The 23,780-nt window shown below is 37.4% G+C and overlaps 1 protein-coding gene and 1 pseudogene across 5 annotated transcripts in view; one reads left to right on the top strand and one right to left on the bottom strand.

Annotated features, from left to right (window-relative positions):
- The window catches only part of ZNF385D (zinc finger protein 385D), an 892,499-nt gene that overhangs the window by 722,114 nt on the left and 146,605 nt on the right, over positions 1 to 23,780 (top strand). The window lies entirely within an intron of this gene.
- On the bottom strand, positions 6,757 to 7,037 carry LOC144293587 (large ribosomal subunit protein eL38 pseudogene; annotated as a pseudogene).

Raw genomic sequence — 23,780 nt, 5'->3', positions numbered from 1 at the left:
ATCATCAAGTTTGTTTTTTTGTTTTTGTTTTTTAAAGATTTTATTTATTTATTTATTCATGAGACACACACACACACACAGAGTAAGAGAGAGGCAGAGACACAGGCAGAGGGAGATGCAGGCTCCATGCAGGGAGCCCGATGTGGGACTCGATCCCGGGTCTCCGGGATCCCGCCCTGGGCCAAAGGCAGGTGCCAAACTGCTGAGCCACCCAGGGATCCCCAGGTTTGTTTTATCACTGTTGTTTTGCCTAGATAGTAAAGTATGAATTTCGAGAGGAAACCTACAGGCATGCCAGGATGGATCTGAATATGTGTGTTCTTGTATGTATTTGCATCTTTAATCACACACACGTAAAGGTTAAGTCCAGAAGAAGACAGCTTTGAGTTTCAAGTTTCCTCAACCGCATTATTGTGTAGTGGGTGGACCTATGTTCCTTTATTGATGGATGCTTTCCTTGTTTAAGATTATTGTCCTTGGTAGTGATTCTCAATTTAGACTTAAAAAACAAACAAAAACCCCTAAGGTATATTGATTTGTATGATGGGATTTTATATTTATTGCTCACTTACTATGCAGTCACTGGGATATAAAGATGACTCAGACACCATTCTTTGGCTTACCTACTTCACCCTGAATGGGGGTCTGGGGGCTACTACAACAAATTACCACTTAATGGTGTCTTAAAACAGCAGAAAGTTATTTTCTCCTGTTTCTAGAGGCTGGACTTATAAAATCAGATATTAGCAGGGTTGTTTTCCATCTGAAGGCTCTAGAGAAGGACCCTTCCTGGTTTCTGCAGGCTCCTGGCAATCCTTGACCTTCCTGGTTTAGAGATGCATCATTGCAATCTCTTCTATGTATCATGTGTGAAAGCTCCCTTTGACTCTGCTTTATGCGTACACTTACATAAGCTGTTTCTAGTCTGTTTTTTGGTAGAATTGGTTAGATGTACAGAGAAATACTGTAGTTTGCAAGCTTAACTGTGCCGTTTTACAGAGGTCTTTTTAGGAATGAAGATGTGTTTTGCTGTGACTAGTTACATAGCATTTAGGGCCCACCTGGGAAATCTTATCTCAGAATCCTTAACTTCCTTACATTACAAAACACCCTTCCCCAGCCCCCAGGAAAAAGGCAACATGTATTCTCTTGTTATATAAAATAATATTCACAAGTTATCGGATTCCAGGGATTAGATATGGCTGTATCATTTGGGAGACCACCATTCAAGAAATTCTTGCCACTATAGAGGTGGCAAGAAATCATTGTCCTGGGAATCTGAGCTTCTATTCACAATAAGAGACATGCCATTTGTTAGTTCAGAATTTAAATCCACAAATGGAGAACCGGAAGGGACTTTCCTGGCTGCACACAACTTCTTAAGAGTGCAGGAGGGAGAGAAAGCCAGTTGGCTGGTTCCTGGTCCAGGTTCTTTCCTTATGGCATGTTACTTGTTTCAAAAAATTTGTCAAGAATACTAGATCTAAGTTCCTTGAAGGAGAGTTTGATGTAAATCAGAGCACATTAGTGCTTGGAAGGACCTTAGCAGGATAACAGGGTGGCTAAGAGCATTTATTCCTGGTTTGAATTTGCTTCATACTCACTTGCTGTTTTGACCGTGGGCAAGATTCTTAACCTCACCAAACCTTAGCTTTCTACATCCGTTCAGCAAAGATTCTCAGAGTACCCTCCCTTGGGGTTGCTCTGAGGAAGAAGTGAACTAATACATATAAAGCACAGGGAGGTATCTGGGTCACAAAAACAGTGTAACATGAACTATTTAGCAAGTATCTTGTCCATTCAGATAATAGATACAGAGACATAATAGATTACGCACATACCTTGATCTATAATGTGTTTCAATGAAAAATAAAAAAATATTTAAAATTCTGAAAAAATAATAGAAAAAGAAAAAAAATCTTGTCCAAATAGCTGCACACAGGAGGTCTTAAGAGTTGTGACTTGTTCAGGGACACACAGCTATTGAATAACGGAGCTAGATTCAAACCCAGCTCTCAGGACCCTCGTCCGGTTCTCTGTACCCAGCATTACTATGCCCCCAAGTGCTTACCAGAATGCTCTCATGAAGAACTTAGCTTATTGTTCTGAGCACATGAGAGTTGAGACACTTTGCTCTTATTAAATGGAGATGAAAGTTTGGTATCCTTGGTGGCTAGGGAAGCCAGAGTTCTCTATTACTCAACTCATTAAGGTTTATAAATGTAGAAATTGTTATTGATGGAACAGGTCTCAAGGACAGAGAGGAGATTGCTGAAATTCATGCTTTTGCAAAGAAGGAAAATATCAGGTTTTATTTTTAAAATATGCGGTAGGGGCAAAAATCAATGTGTTCTAGTAATTTAGTCAAATGGTTCCTTCTGACTTTGTTGAGGCCTTCAAAAAACAATCAGTGAACACGAATTAATAATTTGGCTATTTGCTGCAATAAAGAACTGTATTGCAGATTCAGAGGTGATGAAAATGTGTATATTCTTTTCATGACACATTGAAGTTCCAGCTTCCAAGTGACCTGTATTAGTAATTTCTGTCTTATTTGTCAAAAGCATACAAATAGCACAAAAAGCATTTTGTCCTACACATTTCGACACCAGAGACTGCAATGAGCAAGCCTTGCACGCGCGCACACACACACACACACACACAAGTTGTTCCAAAGCAGGTCACCATTGTTTGTAGACATTTGAACAAACCACTTACTGAGTGTAACAAGCAATAAGAAATAAGCAGGAGAATGTGAGTTGTTTTTAATTTTTTTTAAATGGTAAAACTAGTTGGATTTAAAGGCTAGAGAAATATTTGTGACTTGCAAGAGTAAATATGCCCTATTTGGTAGAGGTCATTTTAGGAATGAAAGTGTGTTTTGCTGTGACTACTTATTTAGCATAATAGAAGTTCCCCAGCCTCCTTCAAAAACTCTCCTGCAAGGAAATTGATTTTCTGATGGAAGGTACTGAAGGGTATCTTTAGCATCAGTGGAGAAGCAACTAATTTAGCACTATCAGTGAGTCAGATGTCTGTATGTTCCCAACAGTAAACAAGAATTAAGCCATTCCTTACCCTGTTTCTATTACCCAGATTCCTTTGCAAGGAAAAAGCATGAATTGTGGCCACCATGAATTCTCAAATAACCTGATAATATATGCTCTCACTTCTTCATTTTGCCATTATTTTTATCACATTGTGCATATTATATGATTACAATTAGATATCCTTTTCTTTTTTAAGTCTTTTATTATATTCATTTGGTTTTTTTTATTATTATGGAGAAGGGTAGTCTTAAGGTGATTTCATTTTTAAAATTCTAAGAGATTTCAGCTTGTTTAAAGAGAACAAACTTGATGCTTGATTACAGTTTTTCTTTTCCTGTTTTCTATGCATTAATTCTATTCCTTAATTCTTCTATTCATTAATTCTGATTAGCCTTTCAGAAAGTTATCTTTTCCTGTCCTACGTAAATAAAACTATTCAGATTCCTGAAGACTCATTTGAGTTAGCTTGTTATGCCTTTTCCTCTCTTTCACTGAATAATGAGGTTTTTTCAAATTGATTGGTTTCTTTTTTTTTTTTTTTTTTTTTTGATTGGTTTCTTTAAATCTCTCTCCAACACATACGTACTCACATAGGACTGCAAAAAACAAAATGTAGTGTTTTAAAGTTGAAAAAAAAAGGTCAAGGACTTGGCTAGAGGGCAAGATTAATAATATTAGGAGATGAGAGCAAGAAACAAAGTGAAATAAAATTATATTTGTTGAGTTCTTGTTATGTGAAACTCCGTGTTTCATTTGAATAAGGAGCCTACAAGTTTAAATACGGAGCTGTGGCAAGGATGCCTACCTGTCCACCAAAAAGGTGTTCCAAACTTCCATTGTGTGAGCTTTTGCTGGGAGGGGGATACTCTGGGATACTAAATTTCCCAGTTCTCCTTGTGAGCACAGCCATATGTCCAAGTTTACCTAAAGGGGGGACTACAAATGATAATTTTATACTTCAGGCATAGCTGAAGGAACACACCCAATGTTATTTTTCTCCATAATCCTTTCCACTTCTGTGTGACTGGAATCAAAAAAACCTCCAGGATGACAGTTTTGGATTGAACTGTGCCCCTCACACCTCAAAATGTATGTTGAAGCCCTGACCCCCACTACCTCTGTATTAGGAGAGAGACCTTTAAAGGGATAATTAAGTTAACAGGAGGCCATTAGGGTGGGCCCTAATCCAATTTGACTAGTGTCTTTACAAGAAGAGAACAGTAGGACACACAGGCACTGCACACATACAGAGGAGAGGCCATGTGAAGACACAGCAGGAAGGTGGCTGCCTGAAAGTCATGGAGAGAGGACTCAGGAGAACCCAAACCTGTCAACACTTTGATCTTGGACTTGTAGCCTCCAGAACTGTGAGAAATCAAATTTCTGTTGTTTAAGCCACTTATTCTGTGAATTTTTTTTTTTTTTTGCAGCCCTAGCACAAACTCATACAGGGACCTTGGAAACCACCTGTTAAAGCTGGTATAACCTTTGTCATCTAGGATTCCTGAGTGAACAGAGTGGTGAGAGTCTCACTTCAGACCTGCTCTCTACATTATCTTGTGCACTATAAATAAACCTTCCCTAGGGTCACCTAGCTGGCTCATTTGGAAGGACATGTGACTTTTGATCTTGGGAGTCGTGAGTTCCAGCCCCACATTAGGTATAGAGATGTCTTAAAAAAAAACAAAAACAAAAACAATAAAACAAAACCCCTAAACTTCTGTGTACTTAAATTATTGTTATATTTGGAGTCTAATTGTTAGAGCAGTTTGCCTCTCCAAACTAGCAGAGGTGGTTTCCATGTCCAACAAATTATAAGGGCAGAGATTGATTGCTCAAATAAACATGGATGTGGCATGCATGGAAATGAATTGTGTGTTCATTCCCTCCCACAGCAGCTTTTCTAGGATTCATTCATATGCTTGGCTACAACTTCCAACCTCAATATTATCACTCTGTCCCTATCTGATAATGCAAATCTGCCTATTTATTGTTTCAAGAGTTTAAAGGACCATTTAATGAATAAAGAACAGAGTCTATGTAATTACATTGGAAAGTTCACTAAGGGTCTTGACAAAACTTCATGTGATGTGAGGTTTTCTTTTCTATTATCAGTAATGCACAGAGTAACAACAGAAATGTAAGGTCTGGGTTTAGATCTCAATATGAACCAATTCTAAAAAGACTAGCACTAAAGGTATGTGTCTAAGAGAGGAGGGATGAGATTTGAAATCTATGGAGACAGAAACTGGTCTATGGAATATACCTCTAAATCTTCTAGCTCAAGTATAAAAGAAACTTAATAGAAGTGTCCCAAATTTGACAAGAATCCCAAAAGTTTACCTTATAAACTATTATCTTATAAACTTAGTCAACCAAACCAGAAGACTGATTTTGCTTCTTTCATTGTCTTCATTGAAAACTATAGTATAAAATCACTGCCATTGAAGAAGTCATCAAAGAGTATGTGAGATGTAGAGGGCTGTTATCAAGTGGGTGAATTAAACATATATAAATTTTTTTTCCTGAATTTTATATTTGTGTTGTCTGTCAGATTTTCTCTTTTTAGGTTTGAAGTTTGTTATAAATCTCCTTATTATAAAAATATTATTTTTCTAATCTACTTTTTGTACTTGATAGTATGTATTCTTTTTCTTAAGATACTAAAATTGTATAAATTTCATCTGTAGGCCCCACAAAACCTTGAATTTGTGCCACTAATAAGCCTTGACATGAACTCTCTGGTGACAAGAGCCTCCCACCCCACCCTAGGGCCCTCCTTTCAGTGCAGGGAAGCCTACCCATGACAGTGTTTATTATGCTGTTAATGCTGTTATTATCTGTTTGTTTGTTTTGGCTTAACTCCTGAAATCAGTTGCGACCTGGCTCTGCCTGGGACATGGAGACAATGTTCCATTTCAGTTCCATGTATTCACAGATACACAGTGGTGTTATAAGAAGTAGGTGTGAAGCTCAGCATTTTTTCTAGATTGTTTCTATTAAAAACTATAATGTTTTTAAATGAAACATGAAAGATTTAGGGAAGGGATGCCTGGATGGCTCAGTGGTTGGGTGTCTGCCTTTGGCTCCCGGCGTGATACTGGAGTCTGGGGATCGAATCCCACATTGGGCATCCTGTGGGGGGGCCTGCTTCTCCTTCTGCCTGTATCTCTGCCTCTCTCTCTGTGTCTTTCATAAATAAATAAAATCTTTAAAAAAATAGAAAGATTTAGGGAAAAATACGTCTCTTTAAATAGGATGCCTTTATCTTTACTAAGTTTGTAAAATTGTATCATCATTTCTGAAATTAGTTTACTTGTGGGTATATAATGATTAGAAGCCAGTTTTTTAATTCAGTTCTTTCTTGTACATATTTTACATTTACTATTAAATTCAAGACACTTCAAAGTTGTTCTTATGAATACAGAGTACTGTTAGGTACTGAGGGTTGGACTATAGAATCTAAATCAGTTGACTTGGACACATGGTGAGTTAGCAGTACTGTTAGATAAGGAGAGATGTTTTTGGGTCTCAACTGAGTCATTTCTCTTTCAAAATACTGTGACATTTAATCTGACTTTCCATTGCCTTTATGTATCTGTGACTGATATAAGAGCTCATTACTCCTTGGTAATTTGATAACTGAATAAATGAGTGAATTCCCATGATGATGTTTTATATATATATATATAATTCCACCATGATGTTTTTTTTTTTAAGAATTTTTAAAATTTTAATACAGTTCAAATCAGTGGGCCAGGTTCATTTTAGCTCCTTCACTGCCAAACCTGGGGGCAGAGACTGCTTGAGTTTCTCTGCCTTCTCTTTGTCTGTAATGACCAAAGTATAAAGATATCGGCTGCATCGAACTTTAAACTTCACATTATCCTTATTCTTCTTGATCTTGAAGGATTTGGCGTCCTTTCGCTGGGCGGTCAGCAAGAAGTCCTTGATTTCCTCAGATTTTGCGAGGCATGGCAACGGGGGGCGCGGGGGTCAGTGCGCGGCCAGCACCCCCTGGCGGATTACCCCGGATTGCCCCCCAGGCTCCCCTTTACCGGCAGAGACACTCACCACCATGATGTTTTATATATATATATGTATTTCTCCTATGTGTCCAACTTGAATAAGTCTTAGGTTTAAATCCTACACTGTATAAGTTATATGACCTCCCTGATCCTTAGTTTTTTAATCTGAAAAAAGAGTTAAAAGTGACTGTTTCACAGAACTTCCTGAAGGTTAAATGAAATAACATCAATGAACTGCCTAGGACAATGGTAACTTTTAGTAGCTGCTCACAAGATGTGCATTTCCTTCATTTTTCCATCCATCATTACCTAAGACATTTAAGTCCAGCCTTTATGGAAGTATTATAAAGCGTAACAAGCAAAAGAATATGAGTGAATTTGTGGGAAATCATCTATCTTGCTGTCTGTTAATGTTCTCAAGTATGATGTCTTGGTGATGGTGAAGCACCATGTCATCCTCAGATACTTCTCTCTTTATGTCCCTCTGCCTAATACAACTGAACTTGGTATAACACTGCAGAAAGCAATGGATGATTTATTGGCCTTTGACCATGTATGTAGGTGCATAGAATTGCAGCCAACTTAGAGTATACAGAACGATTTATTTGGGGAAAAAAATTTAGAGCAATTTAGTTGATAATGTCTTCATTCTATATCATAGGAATATAGGGTAATATTTTTAACACAATAGAAATGCCTTTATCATTTCTGCTTTACAGAAGGCAAAATGTGAAGAACAGAGAGGTTAAGACATTGTCCCAGCTCACACAGCTAGTAAACATTGGATCTGAGACTGATACTGATCTTGCCATATGTAGTTTGCTTTTCTTTTTCCATAGAGTAACATAGTAGAAACAGGCTGCCTGGATTTGAAGCATAGCTGTGTATCTTATCTTCTCTGTGAAGAATGCTTCAATATCCTCATCTGTAATATGGGAAATAATAATAAAATATACATCTGTGGCAGATAGACCCTAGGGTAGTTCCCATGAGCTGCACCTTCACACTCTTATGTAATTCCGCTACTTAAGTGTGGGGGGACTTATGATGTACTTTTAACCATGGAATATGACAAACATGGTGGACAAACACAATTATATGTATATAATTATGTTGTGTATGATTGAAACACAAGTCTTACAAGGAGATTTTCTCTCTTACTGTAAGCTTTGAAAAAGCAGGTTGTCATATTAGTGAGTTGCTTATACAGAGGTCCCCATAACAAAGAACTTGGGGCAGCCTCAGGCCAACAGCTAGCAAGAAAATGAGGTTCAGTTCAACAGCCCACAAAGAACTGAATGCAGGCAATAGCCAAGTTAAGTAAAGAAGCAGTACTTCCCAATCTAAGCCTCAGATGAGACTGCATCCCAGGCTGAGCCCTTGCTCTCAGTTTTGCAAAGGATGTATCAAAACTGTGTCTGAACTCCTAGCCCACAGAAATTTTCAGATGAGGGAATGTTGGTTTAAGCCCCTAAATTTGCAATAAAGTTGTTGTATATTGGTAGATAACTAATTCACCCTAATAGAACTATTGTGGAATTAAATCTGGTAATAATGTGAAATGCTTGTATCTATGGCAGACATATTAACTCAAAAGCAGCATTGTCATGCCTTATTTTTTTAATCCAGTAGCGTAGGGACATTTGTGTTCTTATATATATATTCCTGTCCTTTGTTACAATACAATCTCCAAAAAGCTTCCTATGAGGCCTTTCTAAAGACATATTTCTATGTTTATGCATTTTTTTTTGCATTTTTTTTAAGATTTTATTTTATTTATTCATAGAGACAGAGAGAGAGAGGCAGAGACACAGGCAGAGGGAGAAGCAGGCTCCATGCAGGGAGCCTGACGCGGGACTCGATCCCGGGTCTCCAGGATCACGCCCCGGGCTGCAGGCGGCGCTAAACTGCTGCACCACCGGGGCTGCCCATTTTTTTGCATTTTATGTATTATTTATGCATTTTAAAGATGCATAATTTTTGCATTTTAATTTATTTATTATTTATTATTTTATTTATTTACTTATTTATTCTTATATTTTTTTGTAGATATGACTACTTCTGAATTGCCCCTATATTTCTAGGGTCTTTGAAATAAAGCAAGACTCAACAATATTTAAAGAAAGTAACCATGGGGTACCTGTGTGGCTCATTCAGTTAAGCATCTGCCTTCAGCTTGGGTCATGATCCTGGGGTCTGGGGATTAAGTCTCCCATCAGGCTCACTGCTCAGTGGGGAGTCTGCCTCTGCTTCTCCCTCTTCCTCTTCTGCCTCTGCTTCTCCCCCCAGTCTGCCTCTGCCTCTTCTTCCTCTTCTGCCTCTGCTTCTCCCCCAGCTCGTGCTCTGTCTTGCTATCTTGTGCACTTTCTCTCAAGTAAATACATAAAATCTTTTTAAAAAATAAAAAAAAGTAGTGGCTTGCTAATTAAGACATTTTGATTGCAAACGACAGAAACCCAAGTTAGATTAGTTTAAGAAATATAGGAAATTTATAAGCCTGTATAATTGGGAATGGTAAGAGTAAAGGTAGGGACAGATGGAAGAAGGGATTCAAACAAGATAGGCCTCTCTACTCATCTTTCCATAAATCACATCTGTTTCTTCCACATGAGGGTTTCATTGTCTTTGTGTGGCTTCAGAAATGGCTACAAGCTAATCAAGCTTATATATTAACAGTTCTAAGACCAGAGTGTGAAGAACACATCCTCTCATAGCTTCTTTTCTGACACTTCAGACCAATGAGTATGACCACCATGGGGCAAGCTACTCCAAGGGGCTCAAAGTAGTTTGTGAGTCTACTCTCTATTTCTAGAGGCTGGGTCGAACTATTCCCATAAGAAGGGTGGGAAGACATGTTAACTAGACAAAACAGTGGTGTCTAGAATTGATTTAGCAACATTTTTCTCAAGTGCCTGGAATTTAAATATTTACTACTGGAAAACCTGATTTGGATAGCATTCTCCATAAATGAGCCATTTGGCTTGCTAATAGATGATTATGAAGCATAAGTTCACTCCATACTTCTGAGCACTTTTTTTTCTTCCCTGTTTTAATTAGTGATTCTGGAATGAAAGGCCCAGAGATTGAAATCTGAAAACAATTAATGGTAATTCTATCTATAGCTGACCCTAATTATTTAGCTCAATTGGCTAGAGCTGTGTGTTAATGAGGCTAATGTGGTGGGTAAATCCCTGTGTGGACCAGTCGGTTTTACTCATTGTGGAGTATGGGCTCTCCTCTTCCCCTAACCTTCTTCTGAAAACACCAGCTTTGGGATGTGGGACAGATCAAATGAAATTATTCAGCACAATTCTATTTAGCTGGGAAAACAGCTTCTGAAGAACATGGTTGGCAATCATTTACATTTGTAAAAGATGGCACAATTATTTTCATATTAGGTACCTGATTATATGCCATAGTTGTCTGACTTAACCATTGCCAAGATGTTTAAAAAGATTTTTCCTGCCTTTTTCAGTGAGATCTCATCACCCCAACACCTGCTTATGATAATGAATGAAACTTACAGGAAATTTAAAGATAAAGGAAGAACCATAAATGTTAATACTAATGGCTATGACAGATCTTGGTTTTATTGCACAACTGGATTTGGCACTACTTTTATTTGTATAGAATTTTGATGCTTCTCCATGAAACCCCAAAATGAAGCTTTATCTAGAAGTAGGACAGGGGAAAATAGCTGTGGAGATGATCAGAGTAAAAATAACACCAAAAACAACAACTGACTTTTTTTTTTTAGCTCCTCTTTGGGTCAGCTACTGTGGTTATTTCTCTCCATATACTACTAAATTTCATAACAACCTTTTCAGGTAAATTCTTTTATTTGCCATATTCTATAGCAGAGGAAGCAGAAGCAGAGTAGGTAAAAATAACTTGTTTTGTGTTATACTTATGCAGAGATTTGAACCTAGGCATTCTGAATCCAGAGCCCATACTTTTACACTAGCTGATAATTCTACATTCTTAGTTATCTGACATTCCACTAATGCTTGTGGTTTGATAACCAGCCACACTCAGAATTCATGTTCATAGCCACATTCCTAAAAGACATACATAATTATTAGAAAAGATTATAGTTTTGCATTATGGGTCACTTGGTTGCAAGTAATGCAACACTATTCAAACTTGCATATGTAACTAGCTCGCTCTGGTCCCACATGCACGTGGCTTCCAGCTCATGCTCCCACAGGATGTTTCCATTTAACCATTAACGGAACCTAAACCAGTATCTGCAGGACCCAAAGCTAAACTTCCAGAAGAAAGAATGAGATGTGACCAGAGGGGTGCTATCCCTTTATGAACTAGAGGGCAGAAAGGTATTCTGAGGAGATGTGGGTACTGGAAAGAAATGATTGGCAGAGGACATCATTTGGGCTCATCAATACAGTTGTTCTCTGTGGATCAGTGTGATGATGGTATTGATTATAAACCACCAGAAAATGGAAAGAGTGTACACTGCTTATATAGGAGAGCCTCGGTTCAAATTTGCAGTTTTCTACTTACTGACCTGTGGCCAGTTTAGGCTGATTTTTATTAATTTAAATATGCTTCGATTTTGTCACCTATTAAACAACAATAAAAATGCTACCTTAAATTACTGGATAATTCCATAAAGTCATTAATGCAAAAGTTTCCCCTACTAAACAATAAATAAATGCTATTCATTCTTTATTATAAACTTAATTTTGTATTCATTTTTAAAGACTTCATGCATGTATGTTTGTATGTACTTGTTATATATATCTGTGTGTTTGTGTGTGTGTGTGTAAGTTAGTTACTATCAATGGTACACAATCAATTTTAAGAATAATTTTTGGGAGAACAAAAAGCTAGGAAGTTAATTTTGATTAATGTGAATAAATTCTCTGTTCTGTAAATGCATTTGAAATAAGGAACTGTTTTAATTAAAGACTGCATTCCTCAATGTTGCCTGATAATACACGATATGCTATAAGTATACAGGAGAGGGAGAGAGAAGAAGATAACCCCTCACACATCCCAGAACAAGAAGCAGGTAAAAGAACTTCATCCATTTGCAGCAGAATTGATCAGAAGAAAATAGTTTTGACCCTTAAGTAACATCTCTTTTTGAAAGCTAGCAGCTTTCTGCCTCTGACACGGAGGTTAAATCCTAATTATCTCCATGGAGAGAGATGGTAGGACTCTTCTTTCAATGGGGTGGAAAGGTTTGACGGTGGAATTTATTTAATAGAAGCCGCAGTCACTGTCTTGCAGCTGCTTCCTTTAATCAAAACCTTTTGTTTTCCAGTTCAGGTCCCCCTGTGAGGGAGACCATAGGATGGAGCATAAATTGTCTGTTCTGGGAGTCAGGAGACCAGCCCTTCTCCATTTTCACTCTTACTTGCTTTGCAGCTGGGATCCAATTTATTTCTCCAGCCCTCACTTTTTTCATCTATTTCAAATGCATTCTAAAGTCACCTGAAACTAAAAGTTATTATTGATGTTCCATTTTGTACATAAAATATATGGTATTTCCTATACCCTCCGTGAGTCAGTCAGGATACTGGTAGGAAAAATACCTACTCAAAAGGGTTTAATGGAATTCATAAAAGGACTGTGCTTGGAGGTGAAGGCAATGCTAGAGGAACTAAGTTGTGTGGTGGCCCCCAGAGGAGGAATCATGGCCACTCCTGGGCCCAAAAGGGAAGGGAAAGGGAATAACAATGCTGGAGCCCTGGGAGACCTGGGCTGGGCAGAGGGACTCGGGACTGACCCCCCGAGGCTGACAGTAAAAAGAAGCAGTTTCTGTCAGAGTAGTGTGGACCTTTGGCGAGAGCTGGGAAAGGTACACTAGGCTCTCTCATCTCCATCCCTCAGTTCTCCTGTTGGTGCCTCTAGGGACCAAACACAACCAGAATTCAGGAGGAAGGAATCAAGGTGATGGAGTGAGACCAGGATGGAAGAAATCCAGGTGATGGAGTGAGACCCCTAGGGAACAGAGGAGGTTAGAGAAAGAGAGTGGATGGAGGTGGTCCACAGACAGTAACTGGTGTGGTGTGCATTATGAGGCTTTCCTATAGTAGTATACATGAATCATTTTGCATTTGACTTATCAAATGTTGGATAATGTTGAGTAGGTTGAGCCTTTACTTTGAAGTGTTTATGTTCAAATATTTTAATAAAATCATTAAAGATCGAGGTAGGAATCTTTTAATTTCTTCATCTGTAACCTTGCAATTAGTCCCTAACTCACCAGATAGTAGTAATGATTAAATGAGATTAAAAATAACAATTAGTGGGGATCCCCTGGTGGCTCAGCGGTTTAGTGCCTGCCTTCAGCCCAGGGCATGATCCTGGAGTCCCGGGATCAAGTCCTGTGTCAGGCTCCCAGCATGGAGCCTGCTTCTCCTGCTGCCTGTGTCTCTGCCTCTCTCCCTCTCTCTGTGTGTGTCTCTCATGAATAAATAAATAAAATCTTAAAAAAAAAACAATTAGAAAAAAAAATGACAGTCTTCAAATTAACCCTATGGATACTGCTATTATTTCCATTTTAGAGATGAAGAAACTGAGGCATGGGGACGTTATCAGTGCCACGGGAGTGAGTCAGGCAAGTGTTGAAAGACATCTGAAGAGAGAATAATCTGTTTTCTTTATGTGATCTGGTAAAGGTGAGGGGTTGACACCTCATCTGTGTCACACCTGTGATTGACACACTTGTAATTTCCTACCCTGGCTCACATCCGTTGCTGGGCATTTTGTAAATTCATTGGTAGATGCTAGGATTCATAGGTTTGCCATCATTTAGAATTTTCAGTGATAGACATTCACTCCTTTGACTTACTCTTCTCTTCAGTTTAAGCCCAAGGAGACCCCAATTCTATTTTCTCTGTGCCCAGGCTGCTGTGCCCAGGCTGCTGTGCCTATAGGACTGGAGACATTTACCAGATGTCTCTATTGTGTCCAATACAAATTCTTTCTCTTTGTATCTGAACCCCCAGTGGGGCTCACATGTCCTTACACTTCTTCCTTCCCAACTCCCTGTCTATTCCTGGAAATGAAATGTCCTCAACCCCCACAGTCTGGTCCAGTGATCTCACTTCTAAACTGCTTGCAGCCTCCACACTCTTATGGAAAGGGCATACCTTTTGCTTCCTCTACCGAGAAGTGTTAGGACTAAGGTTAATTTCCTGTGAGCTCCGTCTTCATTTCAGAAGCTTGTATGGGTTTCGCCCACTTTCTCATGCTTCCTGCTGGAGTCAGAAGGATGCTCAGGGTTGTTCTCTGTACCTGTACAAGTGACTTCACCCTTTGCTACCACATGTGGACCATTGGTTACAACCCTCTAATTCCCTTTCTACCTTCCTAACCTGACTCCTCTATGGCCACAAATATCTCATTACTTTCTCTATCAAAAAAAAAAAAAAAAAAAAAAGCTACATTTTAGGGAGGAAAAAATAACTTTTTTTTTCACTTAAAAACATTCCTGCAAGCTGTTCTCATTTCTCTCCTCTTTGCATATTTCTTTAGAGAGTTTCCTATACTAAGTGACCCCATTTTCTTACCACCTACTCACTGTTCAAACTTTTACAACCCAGTTTCTTTCTACCTTACTCTACTAAATTACTTTCTCTAAGTTTATCTGTTAATCACCAGAATCACTTAATTCTCAGGCCTTACCTTATATTACCTCCTTGGATTTTACATTGTGATCCACCCAGTTCTCCTTCCTTTGTCCTTGGATTCTAGAGCACAAAATATTCCCACTTTTCTCTTAGTCTTTTTTCTCTCTTGGTTGCTGAATACCTCTCTTCCATTTCCAAAACTAGATATCCTTCTTAGCATAACACTGTCAGGCTAATTATCCCAAATAATTATTGATATTCCTAGACTTTGAGCATGGCACTATGCAGCTTAAAACCAAAAAGCCAAGCAACCAAAAAACTTTTGGCAATTTAGTAAGTCCAAACAAATCAAATGTTAACTCTTCATTTTGGCAGGCAATTTCATTTCCTTTTCTAATCCAGGTCACTTTCTGAGTGTGTATGTATATATATGTGTGGATATAGATATAGATATGGATATAGATATAGATATTGTTATTTCCACATCTAAGGTCACCTACATTAGTCAGGCTGAGTTTGGCTCTAGTAACAAACATCTCTGACTCTCAATGGGTTTGCAGTGAAAGTTTCTTTTTCATTCTTGAGGATTCACATGACAACTGAGCATCTGTTCTTGTCACCATCTCAACATAAATTCCTTTCTATGATTGAGTCAGAGTACGCAAGGGCTTTCTCTTCCTCAGCCTAGATATAAGATCTGCCACTTCCACTAACGTGTCACTGGCTAGAACAAATCATATGGCCATGCATACCTGCCACATGCTGTCCACTCTGTATAGAAAGAATCCTTCCACCACCTCTGCCTCCTGAAACACTACCTACCTTTCAAGGCCTGTATAAAATATCAGTTTCTTATTTAGTCTTTCCCCCATATTCATACCACTAACCTATCAACTACATAAATATCCACAGATGTTTAAAAAATATGTAATTATGAATAGGATAACTGTGTTGTTAAAAATTCAAATACCAAAGAATAAAAAATGAAAGACTGATCCCCACCCACACCTCCAATCTTGCTTCCTTAAGACATTTGATCATTACTTGTACTTTTTCAACTGTACTTTGATAATTTTAATGTGTATAAAGGCATATTTGTGTAGGTATTTTTAGACAAATGGAATTGTATTAGACATTGTCCTGTACTTGGCTATTTTCATGTCTTATGTTTGAGTTTTTTCTGTATTAGCTTGTAGCGAACTAGCACATTCTTGTTCACACATATTTTCTGTATAGATAACAATACAATTTCTGTTACCACATCCTATAAGTGAACACTAGTTTTACTGGTTTTGGAATCTTACAAAAAGTGCTATAGTCATTAATGTATATAAGAATTTGAATGCACATAGGAGAGTATCTTTAGGAGAAATTACTAGAAGCAAGATTGTTGGATTTGAGGGGACAGGTACTTTTAGCTTGGCGAAACATTGCCAAATCCTCTCCCCTCAAAATAAAACAAAACTGTGGCACTGATTTATATTCCTACCAAAAGTGTATAACAATGGTTTTCCTCAACCTATTACCAACTCTAGATATTATCAGTCTTTTCCTCACCAAATTAAATGGTATGCTTCTTTAAGAGAGGCCATTTTTTATAGATCTTTTTTTCTACTGTATTGGTTGACATATAGAAAGTATTCATTGTTTTATCTAATTTCTTTCTTAGTTTTGTAATTGAAAGTGAGAGTATTTAAGCTGGACCTTGAATGATAGTAGTTTTGGGATAGAGGCAGAGAATTCCTGGTATCAACAGAGGCATCAACAACAGAAGCAGGAGGAGGTAAACAGGCATTATCTAAACCTAGACCTTTTTGTGCAGAGGTGTAAGGGTAGTGAAGGAGAAGTAATGGAGGAGATGGTTATAATCATTTTTGGTGGCTCTTGAATGTGGGCTAATGAGTGGTTTTAATAGTTTAGCAAAAGTAATAAGTGGGAAGCAGGAGATCTAAATTTTGCTCTTGTCTTTGCTACTAACCTGTTTTGGGCTAGTATTTGGGTCTCAAGTGCATTTTCTCATTTCTAAAATGAAGAGTTCTGTTTATTTCTTCACACTTGCCTTCAATATATATATTTTTAAGATTTTTACTATTTTTACTTATTTATTCATGAGAGATACAGAGAGAGAGGCAGAAACATAGGCAGTGAGAGAAGTAGGCTCCCTGAAAGGAGCCCAATACGGGACTCGATTCCAGGACCCCGGGATCATGCCTTGAGCCAAAGGCAGATGCTTAGCCACTGAGCCACCCAGGTTTCCCTCTTTCCTTCAATATTTGTGCACCTGCCAAGGTATGCAAGGCAGTTGATTAGTAGCTCTGTGTATAAATAACAATGAATAAGACTGCCTGGTTCCCAATTCTCTCTGAAAATAAAGTATCATGGAGAACAGAGGCCAGATGAAGGCATCATTACAATATTGTGCTAAGTGATCCAAATGGAGATGTGTCGGGTGCCTGGGTACCATTAGTTGGATCACTTCACCACCACAGCATGAGCTGATTTTCTAAAGCTTCCTGAAGCTTCGGGGCAGCTACAACCATCTGAGGGGTGAAATGTGCCTTCCAGATCACTAATGAAATGCAGTTATCTGGCCTGATAGGGCACAGGGCATCTGTGGATGCTTGTGAGCAAAAGTGACGTGATCTTTTGTTTATAAAATAATGGTAACGTTCTAGAAATAATTAGCATCAAATTTTGTTTACCTTAACTGATTTCACACTTAGCAACCTTATAAAAGTAAAGCATTTGCTCTAATCTAGGCTTGGAAGTACTAGAAGACACTGCTTTTTAAGAGACGTTCATTTCCAAAGGAGGCCAGATGCTTTTCTGAACTCCCCAGTGCCTCCTCCCCAGGGGTTTTCCCCATCTTGGGAGAACAGACTCTAATCTTATGGGTTATTTTTTACTCTTGAGGTTTCTTTGTAACACTTTGTGCTAATCAATTGGAAGTATTCATGCTAATGAAATTGCACAAATGGCCTCATTAGCTGGAGGGTTTTTAATTTTATTTCATTTTTATTTTATTTATCTTTCTTGAGGTTTCGAATGTTTCACTTCATTCATGCAAATGAGTCAGCAGGAAGAATTCAGATCTGTCTTGGCCTGTAGTCTATCTTGTGCTTTCTAAAGTGAAAAATCTTTTGGGTTCACCCTCAAGAATTAATCTCAGATATGTACTTTGTAAATAATTTGATCACCCATCCAGTGATGTATATGGATTCTACTCTGTTTTGGAAAATTGTTTTGGGGTTTTCATATAGTAATGATTATTTTAATTTTTTAAAAAGATTTTTTATTTATTCATGAGAGACAGAGAGAGAGGCAGAGACACAGGCAGAGGCTCCATGCAGGTAGCCTGATGTGGGACTTGATCCTAGGACTCCAGGACCACATCCTGGGCTGAAGACGGCACTAAACCACTGAGCCACCCGGGCTGCCCTAATTATTTTAATTTTTATCTAGATTATTTGCCTACATGGTAAAAGTAATAATGATAAAATGCTCCTAAAGAATAACAACAGTAAGGGCAGCCCCGATGGCCCAGCAGTTTGGTGCCACCTTTAGCCCAGGGTATGATCCTGGAGATCCCAGCGAGTCCCACGTGGGGTTCCCTGCAGTGAGGCTGCTTCTCCCTCTGCCTGTGTCTCTGCCTCTCTCTCTCTCTGTGTCTGTCATGAATAAATAAATAATCTTAAAAAAAATAACAGCAGTAAAAATAGTAAGTGTTCCCGAGACTTCTATAACTTTCTATGCAGATTTTCTGAGGATTTTCTTTTTTTCTTGGATTCCACTAGTTAGATACGGGTTCTCTAGGTTGAATATTTAATTTTCATATCTTTTCATCTATTGTTCATACTTTTGGTTTAGTTTTTGTATTTAATTGTGAAGATATTTTCTGAAGTTTTTCTTTAAACTTTTCAATTACATTTTGCATATGTACTTTCATATTTATAACTCTCAGAGCTTTTTTGCATATGAATATTTGTTTTTAACAGCATCATCTTCTAATTTCATGCATGAATATATTCTGTTATCTGTCATGGAAATTTTTTTTTCTATTACTTGCACCATTCCTGTTTCCTCTGCATATTGTACGTGTCCGTGTACCTGCGTATGCGTTTTGTTTAGGTCTTTGTCTTCCAATATGAAAGGTTTTCTTGAATGTTTTATGATTGATCATCAGTTTTAGAAAAGGCATATTTGATGTCCTGCATGAATGGTGGTAGGATCAGCAATGTAGGGTGAAAAGATAGAGCTATTTTTCATTAGAAGACTCTAAACATTACTGAATCTAGGTCTTATTCTGGGGCTTTCAGTATTTTGAGAGGCACCATTTAATCTCTGGTGGCCTGTAAAAGTTGCTCATTTCTTTTCTTTTTTTAAGATTTTATTTATGTATTCATGAAAGGCACACACACACAGAGGCAGAGACACAGGCAGAGGGAGAAGCAGGCTCCATGCAGGGAGCCTGATGCAGGACTCAATCCTGGGACTTGGGATCACGTCCTGAGCTGAAGGCAGATGCTCAACCCCTGAGCCACCCAGGCAACCTGAGATTGCTCATTTCTTTAATGCTGTCCAGTCTCTCTGTTCTATGATGATGGACATATCCTGCACCAACCTATCTAATATAGTTACGATTAGCCACATGTAGCATTGTGCACTTGGAAGGTACAGTTGAGGAACTAGGTCTTTATTTTGCTTCATTTCAATAGCCACATCTTGCTACTGGCTAACATATTGTCAGCACAGTTCTAGATTTTGGAGGGAAGAAGGGGACTGGGAAATTTTACCAGTTATTTTATTGACCTTTACTAAATTCCCATTTAGTCAGTCACTCCCCCCAAATAGCTACTGGGTTCGAACATTTCCAAGAATATACCTCTTGCTACAATCAATGATGGATCAAAAGTGAGCATGAAATATAAAATGGCAGGACCTGGGAGTCTAACCACTCCTTCTAAAGCATCCCCTGCTTTTATAGCCCTAGGTGTCACCCCCAAGGTGCCTCGTGGCCCAAGTCCCTGTAGCTCACTATTACTCTGAGATGGAAGTGAGATTTTGTTGTTGTCCTCTCACTTGAAGTCTCTAGACTTCACCTTTTTCACTTTGTTCCATCCATATTTATGTTGTCATTCCATGTAGGGATTTTGATTCTGGTTCTTGTGTTCATTGACCTTTTTTCAGGTCCCACATTGAAGGAGAAAGGGGCAGAAACTTGTTTACTTTCCATCTTATTATAGAGTTGTTTTACCTTCCATTTGAATATTTGTGATTCCATAAAATAATGCATTGTTATTTGACTTTCTTCAAATATTCAATGTAGAAATTGTGCCAACCACCTTAGAAATTCAAGTTTCTTAAGAATTTAATATCCCTATTATCTTTTAATATCTTAAAAACTTGATCATTTAGCAATATGCTACATAGGAATTCATGATGTTAGTCCAGACCTGTACATAACAAAAATTCAAATGTTTCATTAGAAAATTTTGATTGATTACCATGTCTTTATTTTTTTCTTTACAGAAGCACTAAAATAAATGATTGATGTCTTTATGTGTTTTATGAGTAAATATAATCTAGGTTATTATGACATTAATATTTTAAAATTTTGCATTAAAAATTAAAATAAGGCATATTAGAACCAATAATTTGCTCTTTTTAAAAATGGCATATCATAATGGCATGACTTGTATCAGTTGATTTTGTGCAGCTGATACTAATCAATACAGTTGTTACTATCTAGAAGAAAAAAAAATCAAAATCAGGTTAGGAGATCTTATTTGGAAAAATTTAAAAATGGCAAAAGGCATGAGTACATATTAAAATAAAAATGTTAAAAAAATAAAATAAAATAAAAATGTTCTACTGTTAGAAATTTTAAAAATCCCTCAAACTATTATTTTCTTTCAACTACTTTTTGGTCAGCCTTAAACATTTGTTCTACATACCCTATGATTTTAAGTAAATAACTTCTCTGAGCATTATTTTCCTCATCTCTAAAACCAGAATAATAACACAAAACTTCAGATTTGTATAGTGGATCAGCATTAGAGTCATCAAAAGGCTTAGCACATGGGAGATTCTCAATAAGTAGTAACCATTCTAGTTCACCGGTAGAAATTGTCTCCTATGCAAACCCTGGAGGACATACTTAGGCAAATTAGGAACAATTTTGATTTTAAAACTATAAAATGCAGATTCCTCATGTTTAATGTTTTTGTCTTTTGATACCACACAAACTCACCCACTCGATAAATGTGTATTCAGTATTTTGTATTTGCAAGCACTATAATTAACCCTTAAAAAATCCTTTCCAGAATCTTTTCTCAACTTTCTCTTTCTTACAAATGGAATAACAGTATTTCAACCAAATCCATAAAATGGCTTGCCCTCTGTTTGTTGTGAACTGTCGAGATATTTGTCTGTAAAAAAATGGAGCTAGCCTACAATGAGAACCAGCACTAACTTTTCAGTGACCTTTGTAGAAAAGTTTATATGTGACCCCAGATTCACATTAAAAAATAGTTGAAGTTCATTTGGAAATCACTACCTTTTTTAGTGGAGTTCTCTTTAGCCATTTTTATAAATATGACATTAGAAATAGTTTTAGGCATGACTGGTAGACTCAAGGACGCCTTGTTCCATTCAGGTCAGCCATGTAGATAATCCCTATTTAAGATTTTTCTGAATGTTAGAGAACATAGTGAACTTGTCTGGAATTATTAAAGAAGTTGAATAAATAATATATAGTTTTGAAATGAAATAGATCTATATTTGACTGAGAGGCCAGGATAAACTCTGGTGACACTGGGTTTTTTATAGTAGAAATTTGCATTCCTTTTTCAAGTCCGAAAATATTTATGTAGTTTACCTAAGTCATAGTACCTAATTTGTGCTTTAAACTAACACACATAAATTCATCTATTCATAAATTAATAAAAGGCATAAATTGGTGCTTGAGATTTTTTTTTCGTTCAGGATCCAAGTCAACAGGAATTATTTGAGACTCTCGTCTCTTGCCTATTGGACAGAAATCTCACTTTCTTCAGTTTTGAGCAATGACATTGCTTCAGTGTCATTAAATCCAATTATAGTATTTGGTCCAGTTATATTGTTTATTCACACATAAATGATCCAGTTGGGAATATGTTATATAGTGCTTGCCAATTCTTTCTCCTAAATTTCCCCCTCCTAATGATCAAGCTTAAAATGTTTCAATGTTTTCTAAAATTTTTATTATGGATTTTTTTCCCATTAAGCTAAAAGCTGTGTGTACATGGTTCTCTACTGCTGCCTATTCTTACTTCTTTAAAAAATTCTTTTAAATCTAGAATTCTTTGAAAAATAACTTAATGAGATATATATTTATAAATTTACCCGTATAAATATTAAGCTAAATATATCCAATAGATATTGTTTGAAAAGGGTGAAAAAAATCACTTATTTCCAAGACTGCTCTAAGACCTCATGGTTATCTTCTTTTATGAATATTTCAGCCCCTTATGAATTATTACAGATGTATTTGGTAATAGGTGTTCCATAAAGTGGGTTTTCCTTAAGGTGGTATGCGAATCAGTAGATATCTCACTAAATACATTTCATTCTTCTCTTTGGCAGTTTCAGGCATCTGTACAGTTCACCCTTTGTCTTTCGCCTCTCATTAAATGTTGCCTGGATCATCGTTCAGACATCTCAGGTTTCTGTGTCTTCTCCTCTCTTTCCTGTTCAACCAGCTCTCCATATGTTGGATTAAAATTTTCAAGGACTGTTTGTGATACCATTTCCCATCTATGCAAAAACACATTCCAGGTCTTTGGTGAGCTCATCTTGCAACAGCCTTCTTAAGTTTATCACCCATCTCTACCCAATGCTTTATCACCTATCCCTACCCCATACGTTACCAAGTACCCATTGCTTTGTTATCTCCATATGGGCCTTTTCTATTCCTTCCATTCTGATATGTAGTTGGCTTGTCTTGATGTGCCTCTCACAACTCCCATCCATTTTTATGGTCCTACTCAACTATGAAACTTAAGCTTTAAAGCTATTTTCCACCAAATCTTCCTAATTTACTCCTGTTAGAAATTGCTCTCATTCTCCCTTTCTACCCCCTGAACTTCTTTAGCATTTTATTTGTATATTGTTTGTTACTCTGTGTATATTCTAAGGTTTTTTTTTTTTTTTGAGAGGCAGTGTGTGTGTGTGTGTGTGTGTGTGTGTGTGTGTGAGCAAAGGGTGGGGAGGGGCAGAGGGAGAGGGAAAATTTTAAGCAGGCTCCCTGCCCAGCACAGAGCCTGACGTGGGGCTCAATCTCATGACCCTAAGGTCATGACCTTAGCGGAAATCAAGAGTCCTACATTTAACCACCCAAGTGCCCCTATATTTTAAGTTTTATGGAACTACAGTTAATATCTCATTTTTCTTTAGATCCTTCCCTCCTCTTCTTTAATAACATAGTTTCTAGCTTACATAAGCTAAATACAGCTTCAGGAATCTTGCTTGTTTCATTTAATAAATATCAGTGTGGTGTGAATTGCAGGACTTTGTGAGTCACTTGATAACAATACTTAAAAATAATCTCTATGAGTGCTCCCACTAGAAAAGAAAATGAAACCACTAATTAATTAGGTTATCTATTATAACTAGTTGATTAAACCTTGAACTGAAACATAGCTTTATTTTTAAAGCAAACCCTGTTTAATTAAAATGCCTTGTTTTTAGGTCAGTAGTCAATACTTTTTTTTTTTTCAAATCTACAAATATGCCAATTGTTAGGTATATTAGCCAGCATCAAGATACCTAGCAGTATTTGACACTCACAAAAACATGGGGGAAAACAGCATAGCTATCATGAAAGTAAAACTTTCAATTTCTTAGACTACATTAGCAGAGGGATGCATTCTTAGGGCTAAATTCATTGTTTCAGGTCTGGAAGTGGGGGTTATATCATAAAGTGATACTCCCTTTTCCCCTATATCATTAACTTCCTCTGTATTTTTTAGCTATGAAGGAAAAGCAAAGATGAGGGCAGCAAATACTCAGTTCCTCACAAGCACAGAGAGTAATGAAAACTATTCACAGATGCACCTCTGATT

The sequence above is a fragment of the Canis aureus genome, chromosome 22 (assembly GCF_053574225.1).
Source record: "Canis aureus isolate CA01 chromosome 22, VMU_Caureus_v.1.0, whole genome shotgun sequence".
Lineage (NCBI taxonomy): Eukaryota > Metazoa > Chordata > Mammalia > Carnivora > Canidae > Canis > Canis aureus.
This window is presented reverse-complemented; position numbering and strand designations above follow the sequence as displayed.